Source organism: Panulirus ornatus, chromosome 19, assembly GCF_036320965.1.
Source record: "Panulirus ornatus isolate Po-2019 chromosome 19, ASM3632096v1, whole genome shotgun sequence".
Lineage (NCBI taxonomy): Eukaryota > Metazoa > Arthropoda > Malacostraca > Decapoda > Palinuridae > Panulirus > Panulirus ornatus.
In genome coordinates this window covers 69144545-69163519 of record NC_092242.1, presented here as the reverse complement: position 1 = coordinate 69163519, position 18975 = coordinate 69144545, and the positions used below count along the sequence as shown (strand labels likewise).

The window sequence follows — 18975 nt, the reverse complement described above, 5'->3', positions numbered from 1 at the left end:
GCAACTGCTTTTAAAATTTTGGATATGGCTGGGATATGCTAGCGGGAAAGGAGTAACCTAAATCGTTTCACGTTTCTGAAATTCATTTCTTTTGCGGTTTTTCTTTTCCAAAAGTCCTTAAGACTGTTCCACCTTCTTTGATGGCTCTCCGACTTCGCCACTCAACATGGCAAAATTACTTATGCAACATTGACAACAAAATTGTAGGTTGCCTACATATACGCTTGATATAAGCACTGTTGACAGATAATATGAATCAACTACTTTTACGTTTTATTCAAGCGTCAGTAGATGAATGCGTTGTGGTATACGCTGATTTTATTTTTTGTTTATGTATTTATGCAGCAAGAATGAATTAGAGACACATGGTCATACAGACACACTCAAATTATGATATATTACAATGCGTTCTACACACACACACACACACACACACACACACACACACACACACACACACACAAACAAATTCACCGTGCACGCAGCTACCTTTTCTATAGAGTTTATACAAATGCGCAGTAGTTATTTACTGTAGGCGTCATTTTTTTTAAAATGTTATCCATCTTATACAAAACTCATCAGGCCATCATCATGAGTGATATATAAGCGTTCTTATTAACAATGTTAGTGGCCTGCTTGACCTTGAACGAGCCTGTTTCGAACACGTCATCCAGCTGATGGTAAATGACAGCTTCAAGATTGAATTCAGGGAAGGTCTTGGGTCTTTAGATATGAATGTGCATCATACGAAGCACTGAAGTGAGCCATGCGTGTGTCCTCTGGTGAGAGAAAACCGCTTCAGCTCCACTGTGTTACGGTCTGTATAACACTACGTCATCCGTCGCACCCACATGTAACATAGCCTCGTAAATGAACGATTCCATGTAAGAACCTGAGGGGGAGAATGTAAGTCTCTTGTTATAGAAGTGACAAGTACTGATGACATGGTTAGGTTACCCTGCTGGATTATTATTAACAGCGGGAGTACGAAGGTCAACCCTGTGGTGCTGGTGCCTTGTCTCAGCTTAGTGGAGGCAATATGAAGGGGAAAGAGAATCATCAGGTTCATCCACTGAAGGGCACGGAGCTGCTGACGAAATCTAGAACCAGATGAAACATTTCAAGATTTTAGAGAAACATGAAGAGATCAAACCAAAAGAAATTGGAGAAGAAAAAAGAAAAGAAAATGTGAGAGGGGTAAGGAAAGTGCATTGTTATGTGTGGCAAATTGATTGATAAGAAGGTGCGTTAAACACCAACATGAAAAACCGGAATTTGTCCAACATGGGGAAGCGAAAGGAAGGGCAGAGTCGAGGTAGATCCTCACGCCGGCCCATTCAAGGGAGAATGTCTCGTTTCTTATTCGTTGGTTTAAGTGTGTAACAACCTGGACTTACCTACCACAAGATAACGTTGGTGACGTGAAAACTTTACTGTAGTCGTGTCGGTCAGTTGTCGTTATTCGGTCAACTGTCGCAGAATTTCCATTTCCTGTGAGATTCGTCCTAAATGTCATTGTAGGGTGTTGGTTAGTTCTTCGTGCTGCTATATATACTGTAGTCGTCGAATTACTAAGGTCGTAGAATTTTTGTGATTAGTCAGAAGCAAAGAAAACCATCATCATCTTACTTGTGGATAAAACACCTACACATGTTTCGGTTCACGGCAAAATTTAAACCACGCAGACCATGTTTTACGGTAGTGATTCTAAAGTTGGGTGGAAAAAAAATCTTTACATAATAATGTAAGATCTCGTTATTAAATGGGAGTCATAATGTCTACCTTGAGACTTTCCCGATCAATGAAGAGGAGACCTGCGCGTTCACACCTGCTCTGCATCATATACACGATCCATTTTTAAAGTAGTCTGTTTATCATGGTTCTGAAGGTGAATTTCAAGAAAAGTTTTCACTTTCGATATTATGGGAAAGATACCTGTTGGATGTTGTTAGTCCCGTGAGCTCGATGTTACGGTCCTTGAACACGACGGTACGGCCTTTCATGATGACGGTACTACCCTTAAAACATGACGGTGCGACCCTTAGGTATGATGGTTTTAGCCTTTGACCCGATCCTCAAGTGTCAAGGTAAAGGTCAGGGCAAAGGCTGTACCATCGTACTTAAGGGTCGTACCACCGAACTCAAGACGTTAATAAGGTAATTCAGATGTAGGTCACCTGATTCGCTTCGTGCGCTGCCTAAATTGGCTTCCAGGCGGGTGCGTGCTGTGAGGTAAGGGGACGGCTGCTGGCGTACGATATTAATAAACCGTGAAATTGTTGGGGGAACGTCTGACTGCCTAATAGTGTTTACTCTTCTTCCCGAGCTTGAGAAGCACTTCTTATTTTGTTTCGGTCGTAAGATAATGCTAATTCTGGACGTTGTGTCATCACCAAACACCTGTAATGAGATGTTCTATAATCATAATCAAAAAATCTTGATCAACCTTCCGGTAGTATAGGTATGTTGACGTTACATACTTGCTGTTCATTTAGGACATTAAGTCTTAACTTCGCTCTTATTTAAGATTATTTTTTTTTTGAAGTGGAAAGTAAGTTTTGACCATCGTTTGGGAAAAGCTTGAGTTTCGTTAAGAAATGACTTCATTCAGAATTCCTTCTGATGCCTTGAGTGTGAGTAATGAAGGGAATTTCTGTATCCATCACAAATTTAAGGATGATTAAATATAATGCAAAAAAACTTCCATGGATTTTTTTCTTTCTATACATGTATGTTGTTCAGGCTTGTAGTGCTCATATATTATTTACAGTGCTCGATCTCACATTATTTTAGGTACGTACTCGATCTCACATTTTCCTCGTAACTCAAGCACTCCCATTAGTGCTACTGCATGATAGGTACATATATACACTGGAGAATATACCTTTTGCTCGTTACTCGTGATCATCTTCAGATTCACTGTTCCAGCTTTTTCGTAATGTATCCATCTGGAATCGTCTTTGTTCATACATTATGAATCAGTAGGGAGATAGATAGATAGAGTGACAGATAGATAGATAGATAGATTAGAGAGAGAGAGAGAGAGAGAGAGAGAGAGAGAGAGAGAGAGAGAGAGAGAGAGAGAGAGAGAGAGAGAGAGCAAAAAGAAAAGAAATGATTCAGGTGTAGACAAATGTTATACAAATGTAGAACTATGAAAAACAATACCGTACTCTACTCTAAACAGTCTTTGAAGACCTCGCTCGGACTGGCTGAAGACAAGACGAGTAAGTCTAAGTGTTGGCAATACGTATCCTCAGTATTATGTTTACTGTCCCTCACTTAAGCGCAGACGACATAACGATGAATATTAATTGGTAAAGCCCCAGTGAAAATGCACCGTTGGTAGGTAGCGTGTCTGGCGGATGGTTTGCGTCTTCGCAACGTAATGCCTTACGGCCTTTGTAAACCATGTTACACATTAACTTTAGTGATATACCTTATATATTATGACTTTGGTGTTACCGGACTCCGGGTCCAGCAGGTTATATAGCGAGTGAAGAGTCACCTTTGGCTGGGCTGTATCATCGGGAGTAGTATTTTCGTCAAAGACCTCACTTCAGAGGAGTCCACATATTCCTGCTGCTGGAAGCAAGGCAGCCTTGGGCTACAGGAGCTCCAGAAAAGAGATCCTGGGTAACTAGAACTTCAGGAGCAATTATACATATTATGACCATAGAATATATATATATATATATATATATATATATATATATATATATATATATATATATTATATATATATATATATATATATATATATATATATATATATATATAAATTTTTTTTTTTTTTTTGCTTTGTCGCTGTCTCCCGCATTTGCGAGGTAGCGCAAGGAAACAGACGAAAAGAAATGGCCCAACCCACCCCCATACACATGTATATACATACGTCCACACACGCAAATATACATACCTACACAGCTTTCTATGGTTTACCCCAGACGCTTCACATGCCTTGATTCAATCCACTGACAGCGCGTCAACCCCGGTATACCACATCGCTCCAATTCACTCTATTCCTTGCCCTCCTTTCACCCTCCTGCATGTTCAGGCCCCGATCACACAAAATCTTTTTCACTCCATCTTTCTACCTCCAATTTGGTCTCCCTCTTCTCCTCGTTCCCTCCACCTCCGACACATATATTCTCTTGGTCAATCTTTCCTCACTCATTCTCTCCATGTGCCCGAACCATATATATATATATATATATATATATATATATATATATATATATATATATATATATATATATATATGTATGTATATATAATGAAATCATAATACTGTTACTACCGCTAATAATGTTAATAAAACCAGCTCTAGCTTAAACTTCTTCTATCGTCAGACAAATTACAAACAAGCCTAGACATGGCGTAAAAATTCACTTATGTTCATCAAATAACAACAAAGCCAACGATGATGATATCATTAGATTTAAAGCCATAACAGAATGCACTACTTTACCACAACACAGATATCCGTGCATGGACCACCATAAGTTTGTGTAGTTGGGTGGCAGAGAAGGGGGTGTGGTTGTTGGCAGAATGCGGGGAATATGGTTGGTAGGGAATTGGGATTTGCTTGGTAACAGAGAGTGAGTTGGTGGCGGGAGGGTCGACGATGTCGGCAGTAGGAATGACTGAGGCATGTCAGGTGGGGAGCACCTGCTCACCACTACTACCACCACCTTCCCACTCGAAACCCTCGCCAAACTTCGCCAAACTTCGCCGACTCCTGGGAGGGAGGAGGCCACTCCTTCTACGCCCCGATTGATATTAATGGTCTTGAGGAGGGGGCAGCCAGCTGAATTAGCGACCGGTCCCAGGGAGGTGACCGTTCCCGGAAACTTTCCCGTCGAGGAACCATATTAGTTGTTTATTAAGTCGGAGAAAATGACGTCGTCCTGTCCATTACGAAGGCCAGCATGGAGCATAGCTCGTGTGTTACTGTCACGGAAGCAGCTGAATTAGTGTTGTCAGATTGTGTTGTCAGGTTCCCCTTAGTGGAACGTCTGTTGAGCGTCTGAATTTTTCGCTGATAAATGGAAGTCGGGGAAGAATGTAAGAGCATTCGGTATTATCAATACTTTTTGAACGGTACTGAGAGCATGTCAGTAATAATAACAGATGACATACACATAATAACAAATGTATATCCCCCTCATGATGTGATTATTACACGAAAGTGCACTTGGGAACTTATCGTGTTTCATTTTCCCTGTGGACTCATAGGAATATCTTGATCACGCGCAAAATTGTGATCCTTTTCAACATATATATATATATATATATATTTTTTTTTTTTTTTTTTTTTTTTTAAACTATTCGCCATTTCCCGCGTTAGCGAGGTAGCGTTAAGAACAGAGGACTGGGCCTTTTTTGGAATATCCTCACCTGGCCCCCTCTGTTCCTTCTTTTGGAAAATTAAAAAAAAAAAACGAGAGGGGAGGATTTCCAGCCCCCCGCTCCCTCCCCTTTTAGTCGCCTTCTACGACACGCAGGGAATACGTGGGAAGTATTCTTAATCCCCTATCCCCAGGGATATATATATATATATATATATATATATATATATATATATATATATATATATATATATATATATATATATATACACCGCTTCCACTCTCCCGACGTAAAGTGGCCTCTGTGAAATCTCTCCACTGCCCGCAGTTGTTGCCTCTTCCTCCTCCTCCTGCATCCTCCTCCTCTGTCGGGGTCCAACACAGTGTCTTCGTCTCTTTTCCCCTAGAGTTGCAGCCTGCATCTGTACCAGTGTCCTCTTATCGTTGGCCTGGCTTCGCCTTGCAGTACCTGTGCGCCCCAGGCCCTCACTTACCATCTTGATTTCATTAGTACGTCATCTACACGTGGAGCCGCCCACTATCATGGTTATTTCTCCTTTTCGTTGCGTTGCCTTACACTGCCATTGCTCTCCTAGGATGCGTTTGTTGTGTGACTTCGAAGAGTAATTTTTTGAGGTATGTATATATATATATATATATATATATATATATATGTATTCTTAATTCCATTCTTGATTACCACACATTCCATCTAATCTAGTCATTACATACATATATATATATATATATATATATATATATATATATATATATATATATATATATATATATATATATATTTATGATAATAATAATGTACTCGCAGGGGTGCAGCCTCGCCGGAGGTGACTGCTCTCGCGGTTTAATCTCCAGCGGTCAGATTCCGGTAACATACAGACAGACAGACACACACAGACAGACAGACAGACACACACACACACACACACATATATATATATATATATATATATATATATATATATATATATATATATATATATATATATATATATGTAACTGTTGTTATCAGGAAAGTAATAAGTAAACCACTCATACACAACATATCATTGTACAATTAAACTATATGTTAGTGTAACGAATATATATATATATATATATATATATATATATATATGTATATATATATATATATATATATATATATATATATATATATATATATATATATATATATATATAAAGTAAGCCACATAACTGGAAATGAGAGTAAGGATTACGAAAAATGTTATATGATGTGAGAAAGTGTCAGTTATGATTTATATTAATTATATTTTTAGTATTGGTTACATTACACGTGCGATATACATATCCATCCAGATACTAATACGAACACGAAACATTACGAACTTGTGAGTGAATGTATGAGAGCAGTAGTGCCCTAGAATGGGTCTTCCTGTTACAATAAAATCACTTATTTTCATCACCCGACGCTGTGCTAACCGGTTTAACCCACCGGCTCCTATTTGAGTTGTGGAACTAACTGAACTTTTAAGCGGTGTTTGGGAACTCTCGTCCAAAGGTAAAGTGTGTGTAGCACGGTGGGTGAGGGCCCGAGGCTGGCGGCCGAGTCTGTGCCAGGAGTTTGTGTGTGTGTGTGTGTGTGTGTGTGTGTGTGTGTGTGTGTGTGAGTGTGTGTGTGTGTGTGTGTGTGTGTGTGTGTGTGTGTGTGTGTTTATGAGTTAACAAATGATTTTACGTGCGTATGTGTGAATGTATATAGACATGCGCGTGTATATGTATCTTTTTTTTATAGTAACCGACTTGGCACATCCAAATTATACCCTGGACGAAGCGCTGTTACTTGAAAAGGTTAGATAATGAGATTTTGTTGAAAAAAGATATGTTTAATTTGAGTTTTGTAAGATGTCTGGAAAGATTACAAGAAGAGGAAGAGACGAGAGAAGGATAAAGCAAGAGTTCTGCAGCTTCTCTGTATTGAGGGATGGAGGAGAGGGTATCATGGAAACCTATCTTCATGTGGTTGGTATCCACACACACTCTGTGGGAAGAAGCAACGCCAGTTATGTGTGGCGGATCCATGTCTTAGTGTGTGGAACGCCCGCGGACAGCTCAGGAGAACAGCGGCCGAAATGATACCCGTAGACCAGAGAGAAGGAACCATCAGCACAACGGATGGGTTATGTGGGCTCTTAGAGAGGCGGGACGGACGGTAATATGTACAGTGATGTTGCCACATATTTAGATTAAAAGGCTGACAGATATGAATGATGTCATCGTATTCAAGGATCGTATCGTCGCTTCTGTCGTGCTGTGATGCTCAAAGAGTTAGTATATGTCATCACATCAGACTTCTTACTTCTTAACGCTTGTGGCATTCCCTTCCATCCACCTGAGTTAATCTTTAAGATATTTGCTACACTATGATAGTAGCTTTTGATAACTGGAATCTATGTTTTCTTTCGGCAGTGAAGAAGAGTTCGTATAAGTTCTTCCGTCACGAAAACAAACAAAAGTGGTTTAAAACCCAAGTCTCACTTGAGTTTATATGAAGATTTTTTCCACGGTTTTCTACCATATTACGGAGAACCGAGGTCTCCCACATGGTATACCTGAATCATTAAAGGCGTCTGGCCGGGATGTGTGAGGTCGTCAAATATTTGTAGCGCTGAATATAAGGTTTTAAGTCTGGGATTTAACTCTAACCTGACGAGCGTTTCATATGTTGTCATTATATATATATATATATATATATATATATATATATATATATATATATATATATATATATATATATATATATATATATGTATATTAGAAGTAAATCTCTCTTATCTGTTGCATGCGTGATTTTCCTTATCTTCTTGGGGGTGTCTGTAGGGATGGTATAAGGTAACTTGAATTATGTAGATTTTGTCAATATATATATATATATATATATATATATATATATATATATATATATATATATATATATATATATATATATATATAATTATATATATAAATATAGCAGAAGCTGGTGACGGAGTTTGGTAAAGTGTGTGGAAGAAGAAAGTTAAGAGTAAATGTGAATAAGAGCAAGGTTATTAGGTACAGTAGGGTTGAGGGTCAAGTCAATTGGGAGGTGAGTTTGAATGGAGAAAAACTGGAGGAAGTGAAGTGTTTTAGATATCTGGGAGTGGATCTGTCAGCGGATGGAACCATGGAAGCGGAAGTGGATCATAGGGTGGGGGAGGGGGCGAAAATTTTGGGAGCCTTGAAAAATGTGTGGAAGTCGAGAACATTATCTCGGAAAGAAAAAATGGGTATGTTTGAAGGAATAGTGGTTCCAACAATGCTGTATGGTTGCGAGGCGTGGGCTATGGATAGAGATGTGCGCAGGAGGATGGATGTGCTGGAAATGAGATGTTTGAGGACAATGTGTGGTGTGAGGTGGTTTGATCGAGTAAGTAACGTAAGGGTGAGAGAGATGTGTGGAAATAAAAAGAGCGTGGTTGAGAGAGCAGAAGAGGGTGTTTTGAAATGGTTTGGGCACATGGAGAGAATGAGTGAGGAGAGATTGACCAAGAGGATATATGTGTCGGAGGTGGAGGGAACGAGGAGAAGAGGGAGACCAAATTGGAGGTGGAAAGATGGAGTGAAAAAGATTTTGTGTGATCGGGGCCTGAACATGCAGGAGGGTGAAAGGAGGGCAAGGAATAGAGTGAATTGGAGTCATGTGGTATACAGGGGTTGACGTGCTGTCAGTGGATTGAGGCAGGGCATGTGAAGCGTCTGGGGTAAACCATGGAAAGCTGTGTAGGTATGTATATTTGTGTGTGTGGACGTGTGTATGTACATGTGTATGGGGGGGGGGGGTTGGGCCATTTCTTTCGTCTGTTTCCTTGCGCTACCTCGCAAACGCGGGAGACAGCGACAAAGTATAAAAAAAAAAAAAAAAAAAAAAAAAAAAAATATATATATATATATATATATATATATATATATACATATATATATATATACATGTTTATGTATGTATATACCGTATGTATTTACTCACTTAAGCATTCGTATACAAATCTTAATCCACATTTTTTGTTCGAAGTTCCTTTGTGATATTTTTTCCAAAAATATCTGGAGAATCTCCGTAACTGACTTTAAGATCAGGTTGGGCCAGTGTCGAGGATGATACCCCACTGGGAAGGCAGCAGCGCCCATGCAGACCGGCGGAGATTTATTGTAAGCGATGCCGCCTTGCCTCATCCATCCTGGTGAGGAGAGTGAGCCGTGTCTGTGAGTTCGCATCTGGAAGACGTATCGCCGGTAACCTACGTCAGATCAGTGAGGGGCATTATTTACACATGCTGGGAAGGAGGTATTGGTGACTGCGGCTGTCTGAAGGGAATTTACCAGATGTGGTTAACTAGGGCCCAAAATCTACACCGCGTTGAATGGCTGGGATTATCTAAGTTTAGGGATGATGTGAATTGATTGGATATGATCGGTGAATGAAATGTAGTGGGTGAACTCGGGTGATTAAGATCTATTTTGAGTGCAGTAGGTGGAAGGGTTTCGTTGAATTTACTGGATGGATCTGAGTACAACAAATGCTGGGATCCTTTCATGTGCAATCGGCCGTATGAGATGCTCTTGATTGTAACATATGTTTGGAACCTGTTCAGATGATGTGGAGACTGCAAGAACTGTAGGGAGTCTGTTGAAGACAGGAAGTGTTTAGATTGCATGGAGTGTGATCATTGGCAGATTTTGTCAGGTACTGTCGATGGAAGTGATTTGTTGGGCATCTTCAAAGGGGACTTATTTCTTGAGGCAACGGAAGGAATTTGTGAAGTGAACTGCTTATAGAACTTATTATGGAATGGAGATGAGTTAATCATTTGAGCGTACTCAACAAATTACCAAACTAAGCGCAGTTGAATAAGTGGATCTGGTGAATGCAGGTGGTTAATTCTGTTGAATGAAATCGATGGAAAAGACTGATTGGATTTGGGGACTGTAGTTGATAGGGGATTATCGAGCGCAGTCGATAGAGATTATTGGACTGTACTGGGTAGAGAATTTATTTAGTGTAGTTCACCAGGGGATTAACCAGACGCGCTAACTGATGGAGATCTATCGTGTGTGCCCTTACGTCTGACTGAATGCCAGAGTCGGTAGCGGGATCTGTGTGAGTGGAGTAGATAAAAAGAGGAGTGAATTGAATACAGTGGCGGGATATATTCAGCAGCTGTTGCTATTATATAGACGAACACCAAGCAAGAGATGATAGATAACTGATTATTGGACAGTGTTGCCTGAATCTTGGTGTACAATATCTCACACCCACACACACACACACACACACACACACACACACACACACACACTGGAAAGTAGGTTGTCTTGTCTTATACGTTATATTCATCGGCAAGAGCCAGAAAATAGAGCGGTTTGTAGTCGTCATCTTGAGGCGTGTTGCAACACATCATAAGCCCCATTGAGCATAACTCCTCGTCTGCTTCTTAATAATGGACTGGAGTTTGCTAGACTTCGTCAGCTGAGAAAGTAATTTTCGTATTCGAACACCATGTGTAGTATCTTCCACTAAAGCACAAGAGCCGAAATACAGACCTCTATCTATCTTTCAGTATATTATTGTTTGCATAGTAATAAACGGATGGGATAAAAGCCCCAAGGATAGTAGCATACACCTGAGTACCAATTTTGGTGTGATCAAAGGAACATGAGGTAATCTGTACAAACGATAATGAGACGCTGACTATCTTACTGCAAGACGGAAGTAAGATCAATATCTAGCAAAGCTTTGCACGTGCTGTTTGTGCAGTTCTCTTAACAACGTCAGCATTATAGTTGTGAGAAATGGTTTATGTGGAACACTGTGTGTGTGCCATACCCTATGTGCCTTCTCTTTGCTAGGTCTGGTGATTCCTCTTCCAACCTTTGAGGATCCATACCCAGTTACACAGTGTCTCTGGCCTTATCACTAGCCCCTCCCTGCCGTGTCTTCACCTGATATGACTCTCGTGTTTGACCATGCCATTCCCTCCCTCTCGATTCTCGTTTTCTTTTTCAAAAGTGTTTTCGTTCTACTGTCTTCGTAATATTGTCTGAATGTATCATCATTATTTCTGTTTACATCTCACTTGCTTCTCCAATTCCTACTTTTAAAAAAGTTGTTATTACCAGTTTTCTGTATCCTTCGTATTCTCTAATATTCTTCCGTTACTCGGCACTTACTCTCGCCTCTCCTCTGCACCGCTTCGGCCAGGCTCCATCGGCTGCAAACCATCTACCAATTTTCCACATAAAACACTTCTCACAACTATCATGATGGAACTCCATGCTATGACATGGAGGGAAGTGGATTCTGTGGTAAGACAAGTACCACTGTAGCTAATGCACAGGGCAGGTCGAGTCATGCAGGGATGGTACGATATGCGAGGTACCATGAGCAGGTGGTACTATGACATAGCTCATGTAATTGCAGCTCGAGGTGAAAACGCAGATTTTAAGAGCGAGTGTGAGAATTAGACGATGAAATTGCTAAGTGCAGAAAGATAGAAGAGAGTACAGGTCATATAAGGTCAAGTATCTTAACCGTTTCACCACGTGTGTGTGTGTGTGTGTGTGTGTGTGTGTGTGTGTGTGTTATTCATCAATTTGATATTAGGTCTGGCGGACGAGAGCTCACACCGTACAAGCAAGATGAATAAGATAGTGACGAATTCCATCATGCAGAAATCACAGTCGCCGTAAAAAGAAAAAAGAAATGTAGTGGAATATTTGCAGCACAAGGCACTCTGTGTCGAGCATGGAATGGCCTGTACACAGCTTGATGGAAGATGGATTAGGGTGATGTTCACAAAAGCGAATGTGGAAAATTAATTAAGGGTGGATCAAAGCCTGTGGTTTCACTGGAGAATTAATCATTATTCATTGACGACAAGCTGAGGGACTGCTGGACTTCCTCCCTCGGTTTGTTCGCATTTTATACATGTATATATATATATATATATATATATATATATATATATATATATATATATATATATATATATATATATATATATATACACACACACACTGAAGCTGTGTATCATGTTACGCCGTTACATGATATTTGTATTACAGACATAGTGTGTTGAGGGAAGAGCTGATAACATTTTCATGAATGTTCCACATTACAAGTCAAGATATGGCCTCTCCTTTACCGCCCAGATGCCGGCGGGCCACCGAGCAATGCAATTGCCTCCTGTCACCATGATTTCTCCCTCACGTTTAGTGTGTCTCTGTGTCCGCTTATTCTTCCTCTTGCGTTTATTGTTTACCGTATATACGTCAACTTCCGTTTTCCTTAGCTATTCGGTGAGATTACCTCGTGTGACCTTATGGTCAACTTTTATGACCCGTGAACCACTTCTTCCTCCCAAGTCCATCTCAAGCCTTTCTGTCAAACTGCAACCATTATCGGGGAAGAGAAATCATCCCAGCACACACGTGTGTAGCTATTTATCATCTTTATATCTATAACTGACCTGCTACCTGCACGTCCGCATAATAGATTATAAACAACTTTACAAAACATCATTTTTATTATCAGAATACGCTCCATTGGTCACGTCCACCGCAGCATAATACCCTCCAGTATTAATCAACTACTACTACTACTACTAACTACTACTAATTACCATCCCTCTCCGCAACAGTGCAAGTAAGTCAGCTTAGTACAAAATTTCACGTGTAATTTTCAGAGTCATCTCGGGGCCAACAGTATGAGAACCTCAGTACTGATTACTATTTGTGATTACTGTTTGTGATTACTATTTGTGATTACTGTTTGTGTGGAATGGAGAGAGAAGTTGACGCTCGTGTTACTGTTTGTGTGGAATGGAGAGAGAAGTTGACACTCGTGTTGCCTCTGTCTCTTAACATTATCTATACATGCCATGTCTATATTCCTATATGTGTGTATACACACACACACACACACACACACACACACACACACAGAGGCAAACTCCCGGGCCACAAACTGCAAAACTTCTATTGAGAAAGTCGGGGGAAAACTTTCTGTATCGCGTTCGTTAGATGAATGGAATAGTGGAACCTCTTTACTATGATTCAGTCTACAGTGTACATCTCTCCGTTGAAGGAATGTCGTCAGCTGGCGGGTCTGACGCGTCCTGATGATATAAGTCTTCTGGGAATTGATGAGTTGACGCCAAGTGTCTCCGAGGAGTTGTCATATATACAGAGAGAAGTTTTTGAGAATGAAGATCTGTTACAGTAACTTGATGATCCTGTAAGAACTATTGTGGTTTACGTGTGTATAAACAGCCTATAGTCGCAACAATTTTCATGTGTTTTTCTTTACGTTTCACTCAGTAGTAATCAGAAAGTTTTTACTGGTTCATTCACGCCTTTCCGTATGAATACCGTGATGGCTTCAGGCGACGCCATGAATGCCACACATACGTCATGGTAGTTGTACCTCTTTGAGCACGACGGTGTTGACCCCTGAGGGAAATGAAGTCGTCTCCCTTGACCTGACCCCTAGTGATCAGCTCAAAAGCCAGGCCAACATACCCAGTGGTCGCACCGTCATGCTCAAAGGTCGTACCGTCGTGCTGAAGGGTCGTACCGTCGTAGTCAAGAGTCGTACCGTCGTGCTCATACCTTCGTGTTCAAGGGTCTTAAAAAATAAGATAGATTTTTCTCTGCTTTCCAAATATTACAGAACGTTAATGAAATATTAACATGAAACAATAACATGTTCGAAACTGAAAAAAGAAATGAATGTTGCACCGTCGACGCTGGTAGTAAACCATCATGAATCATTTGTTTATACCCTATAAGGTTAAGCTTGCAAGTTGCTCTTGTGTCTCCTTCGGGCCATATCTCGTACAGCCACAGACCAAACGGCAGAATCGAGGACCAGATGGTTCGCTTTTCAGATCTTCCTTCAAGGATGTTCGATGATCAAGAGAGAGAGAGAGAGAGAGAGAGAGAGAGAGAGAGAGAGAGAGAGAGAGAGAGAGAGAGAGAGAGAGATTTGCTGCTTCTTTCCCATTTCTTCTCCCCTTAAGACTTACCCCATCTTCCTCCTGCCTGCCAGACCCCTGGATGTAAGACTTTCAGATCACGTTTGAAAAATTGCGTAGAGGCCCCGAAGAAAATCATGATTGATTTCTTTGCAGATCATTTAACCCGACGTTGAATAGAATCGTCGATGGCGGTGGGATGCGGCGGTGTTTGAAGCGCAGGTTGGGCGGCCCAGCCCCTCCGATGTTTTTTTTTTTTGAGGTGGGGGAGGGGGAGGGTTGCTACCCGTCCAGGCATCAGGCGTGTCCCACAAGTTTGATATATGAGTCAGGTATTTCCCCTCCGTATCCTGGGATTGGTCGACCCCCCTTTTTTGCCAACACCCTCTCCCCATCCCCATTTTTCTTGTTTCCTTCCCCATTTTCCAAATTTGCATAGTTTGTCATTGTGTATCTTCTTGCTTCGGTCTATTATCTTCTTAAATTTTGAATAATTCATTCTATATCTCTTTTCTCTTACCCACACTTTCTGCTAACATCCATTTGTTCTTCGAACTGATCTTTTCTTGTGTTATTTCTACTCGCCCCATCATTCTACTTCAGTTCTTACACTTGTAAAACCTCGTCCTGACCCTTATGTGAAAGATGAGACTTTGCCTTACAAATCTCAAGTTCTACTGAGAGTTAGACGATGGTGGGAGGAAGTGTGTGTGAACCAGTAGAGGGGACCATTATAATTACTGAGTGCCCGCGGTAGGGGCTTCTATAGGAAAGCTCGGCCTGTGGTATCATCTCGTTGGTGTTATAGTGTTTCCGCCGTTGTCGATGGTAAGGTAATGTGGATACGCTGGTTTTCTGACAGTGATATGGGGGGGGGGGATGCGTACTATTAGGGTTGTCAGATCCTGGGGTTTGGTTTTGATGGCATTGCGATGATGAGCTTTAATCAGCCATATCTTGACGAGGACAGCGTTGCCGAAGGGAAAGAGGTTCTGGTAGGCACGCACCGGAGGCCGTGCTGGAGCTGATGGACCCTTTGTTGATATTTTCCAAGATGATGCGCGGCTTTCAACATGTAACGAAAATTCGTTTTTAGAAGTAGGTGTCGTCCCGGGTCTCAGGAGTGGGCATCTGCTCGATGTTCCCCGTCATCACGGATCTTTAAGAAACGGAAATTTCATGAGTGACGCTCATGGTAGTTGATCAAGCCATCCAGATTGATGTGTTGGAGTTATCACCCTGGCTTACCATGCTGGAGCAATATTGACTGACTGAAACTGCTTCTGTCATTACGATGCAGCAGATGGAAGGGCGCGAGGTAGAAAATGTAATAAGAAAAAACATGGAAAGCAGGAGAACCGGCAGCGAGAGATGATTATCAATGGCACCCTCCCTGATGTTGAATCTTGTTTGTTTTAGAGATGTATTATGATCATCAGGGTGTTCCATGAGTAACACGGTGTTCCAGGAGTAACACGGTGTTACAAGAGTAACATGGCGCTACTAGAGTAATACGTGGTTCACGTGAGGCATCAAAGGTTCCTAAACTGCAACGCCAGGCAAGTTTTCCTCTTGTTACCCTGGAAATAAGAAGCGATTTCCACGCGCTTTTTGTTCCCCCTGTGATAAAAGAGGCCTCATAAGTGAGGGCGATGAGGCAGACATGAGGCAAGGAGTGTACCGGCAGGCCAGTATACCATCTGACACAGTGTTAGCTGTTAGGTCTTACCGCCTTGAGAACAGTGAGCTCATAGGTGAGTTGCAGGTTCCTACTAGCCAGAAATGGGTGGCAATCACTCCCAATTACATTTCAAGCATGGAAGCCGGTCATTCGCGAACCGTAGAAGCTAAGGCTTCACAGCTCCTCCTCCTTCATAAGATATGAACCTGTTAAACACCCGAGGCAGGGTAGTAGGGAGTCGTGGGTGGTGTGGAGGCCTCACAAGGGTCCTTATGTCTATACACTCCAGTGCGGGTGTGGCGCGTGGTTCCAAAGCACCCGTTGCCCGGCAGGGGTCCCCGGGGAACCAAGGGGACGCGAACCCTGACAACTTCTATGGTGTGAATAACTATAACTTGACAGCCCTTGTTTGGCTACGCCGAGGTTCCTGAATGAGAGGATGATAGGGGCCCCCAACAGCAAACCGGCTCCTCAAAAACCTCTGGAACCCACCAAGAACCCAAGTGAAAAGATGTAGGTAACTGATTACTGTAATTAAAGGACGTCCTCGTACATGGTACTGCCACATGCTACCAGTCACCGTAACTTCCTTGTGCTGCGTCGGAACACGTGTCTTGGCGCAGCTGTAACCCTTTAACATGTTGACTCTCGTTCAATATACGGCCGCGTTGTTTGATCGTCAGGTTCTGTGTCGACGTAATAAAGCCAGTAATATAGTGTGTGAGCGGGACCAGAACGCCATTCGGAAAGGCGCAGACATTAGGGCACCGTGTCCAGTTTCTATGTTGTTATTACACCGAGTCTTTGTAGATATACAATAATACAAAAGTAATCCAGCAGATTACCTTACGATAGACTTTCCAGAATAATCAACAGGATAAGTGGATAAGCTGAATCACCGAACTAATGATTCATGTTCTCGTATGTGGTAGGTTAAGAAAATACTAGAAGACTCACCTGTTTTGATGACATTATAGAGTTCATTCGGCAGCCGTGATTGTCGAGTAGATTATCAAGTGTAGAGATCAGTCTTATGATGCATGTTTCTCCTTATTAGGGGAACAGTGGAACACCTTAATTACCAGAGTATAACCTTCACCTAGTGGCGTATCTAAGGTAAGGCAGTTAGGGCAGGTGCCCTGGGCGCCACTTGAAAGGGGGCCCCACTCAACAGGTTTGTTTTTTGACATATGCTGCCTGATTAACATTTTTAACGGTTTGGTTTTGAGAGATGAAAAAGAAATTCGCCCACTTTTCAACTATAGTAGTATTTTGCTACTATCAGTTGCATTACCGCTTCTACGGTATAATTTTGATCAAATAAGTCTTTAAGTCTTTAAGAGTTTATATAAATTTAAGTTTGGCCTAACTCTTCAGCAGTTTATGATTACACTGTATATATTTTTATATACATCCGCTGTAAGTACATTTTTGATGAAGCCAGGGGCGTAGATTCAGTGCTTGCCATAGGCGTTATTTCATCTAGATACGCCCCTGCCTTTATCCTTCTTTGTGATGCAAGAAGTGAGGAGGGAAAATGTGGATTTTAGTCATATTTCTGTCCATGTGCCGCTTTCGCTAGCATTCCTATTTTACTTTTAACACTTCGGAAATTAGAAAACAAACTCTCTATCTTTGTGATTTGAAATACTGCAAAATATGTGCAGTATGACCGTTGTTGTTCGGGGATTATCAGGCGTCAGAAAGCACCAACTCTGAGCACAACACAAGAGGTTCCGCGACTACCTCTGCCCACCCCAACCCCATCAGAATGAAGGTGCCACGACCATCACCAGACCCCCAGTTTGATGGCCATCACTTTCCCCCAGAACACAGGGGTTACCACAGGATGATCCCCCTGTACCAACCGTCGCCCCCAGAGAAAACAAAGGACAACACGAGATTGCCATTTACTTGACAATCCCCCACATCGCAGGCTATCGTCATCAGACGAATCCTTTTCGGTCGATCGTCATATCGGAATACAGGAGGAGAGCTACTGCTGCCAACACCAAGCAACTAATACTTTCTCGAAGTCATGGTAAGCCACCGTCAGCAAAACCACTGCTTTTAACCTTTCGTCCTCCCCAGACTACAGCAAACTACCACAGCTAAACCACGACCCTTGACCCTCTCGTCTTCCCTAGCACATGGCAAGCCACACACGACCATCAAGCCCTAGACTACCGACTATATTCGTCCTCAGAGCGCAGGAGCCACCAACCGATACCAACCAACCCCCAAGTGGCGACCAGTCTTCCCCCTCCTCTTCCCTTCCCTGTTAAAGAAAACGAATAAAATCCTTGAGAGAGATGGGAAAAAGTTTTGATCCGCGACGGACGCAGAGGTTAAAAGAATCTGGAAAAGGGGATTTCGCCCGATTGAACCTGGGGAAAAGCGCCAATTTGGTGAGCAAGAATATGAATACAGAAGCGGGTATCTACTGAACCAGAGGTCTTATTAAGGAAGAGAGGCGGGTGCAGAGGAATGCCGTTTCCTGGATTATTTGGTGGGTTCTGTCGTGCATTATCACTGGGTTGCACATTATGGAACGCGTAAGTTAGGCTCTCACGTCATATATCCAGGATTTACGTTGGTGTTTTAGGTCCTTAGCTGGTAATGTTATATGATCTGGAAATCTTATTGCCAGTCGACTCTGAACGGTCACACAGTGACAGGTTTGCTCTTGACAGCCGCTGGTAAATCACAGAAGAGGGGAGTCTGTGATTCTGTTGAGTGCAAGTTATTTTTGATTTGGACAGTTCCTTTTTCTGTAAGACAGTTTCAGTCTTAACTGAGGCAATTCTAAAAGAGATGCTGTTTGATTCTGGGGAGCTGAGCAGGGTTTGTCATGTCAGAGTCAGGGGAGGTGAATGTGCTTAGGATTTCTGAGTTATGGGCATTAAGGTGTGCATACTGT

General features: G+C 41.8%; 1 protein-coding gene across 1 annotated transcript in view; it reads left to right on the top strand.

The window, feature by feature from the left end:
* Window positions 1–18975, top strand: part of LOC139755658 (uncharacterized) — a 159841-nt gene that overhangs the window by 76116 nt on the left and 64750 nt on the right. The gene's annotated exons all lie outside the window — the stretch shown is intronic.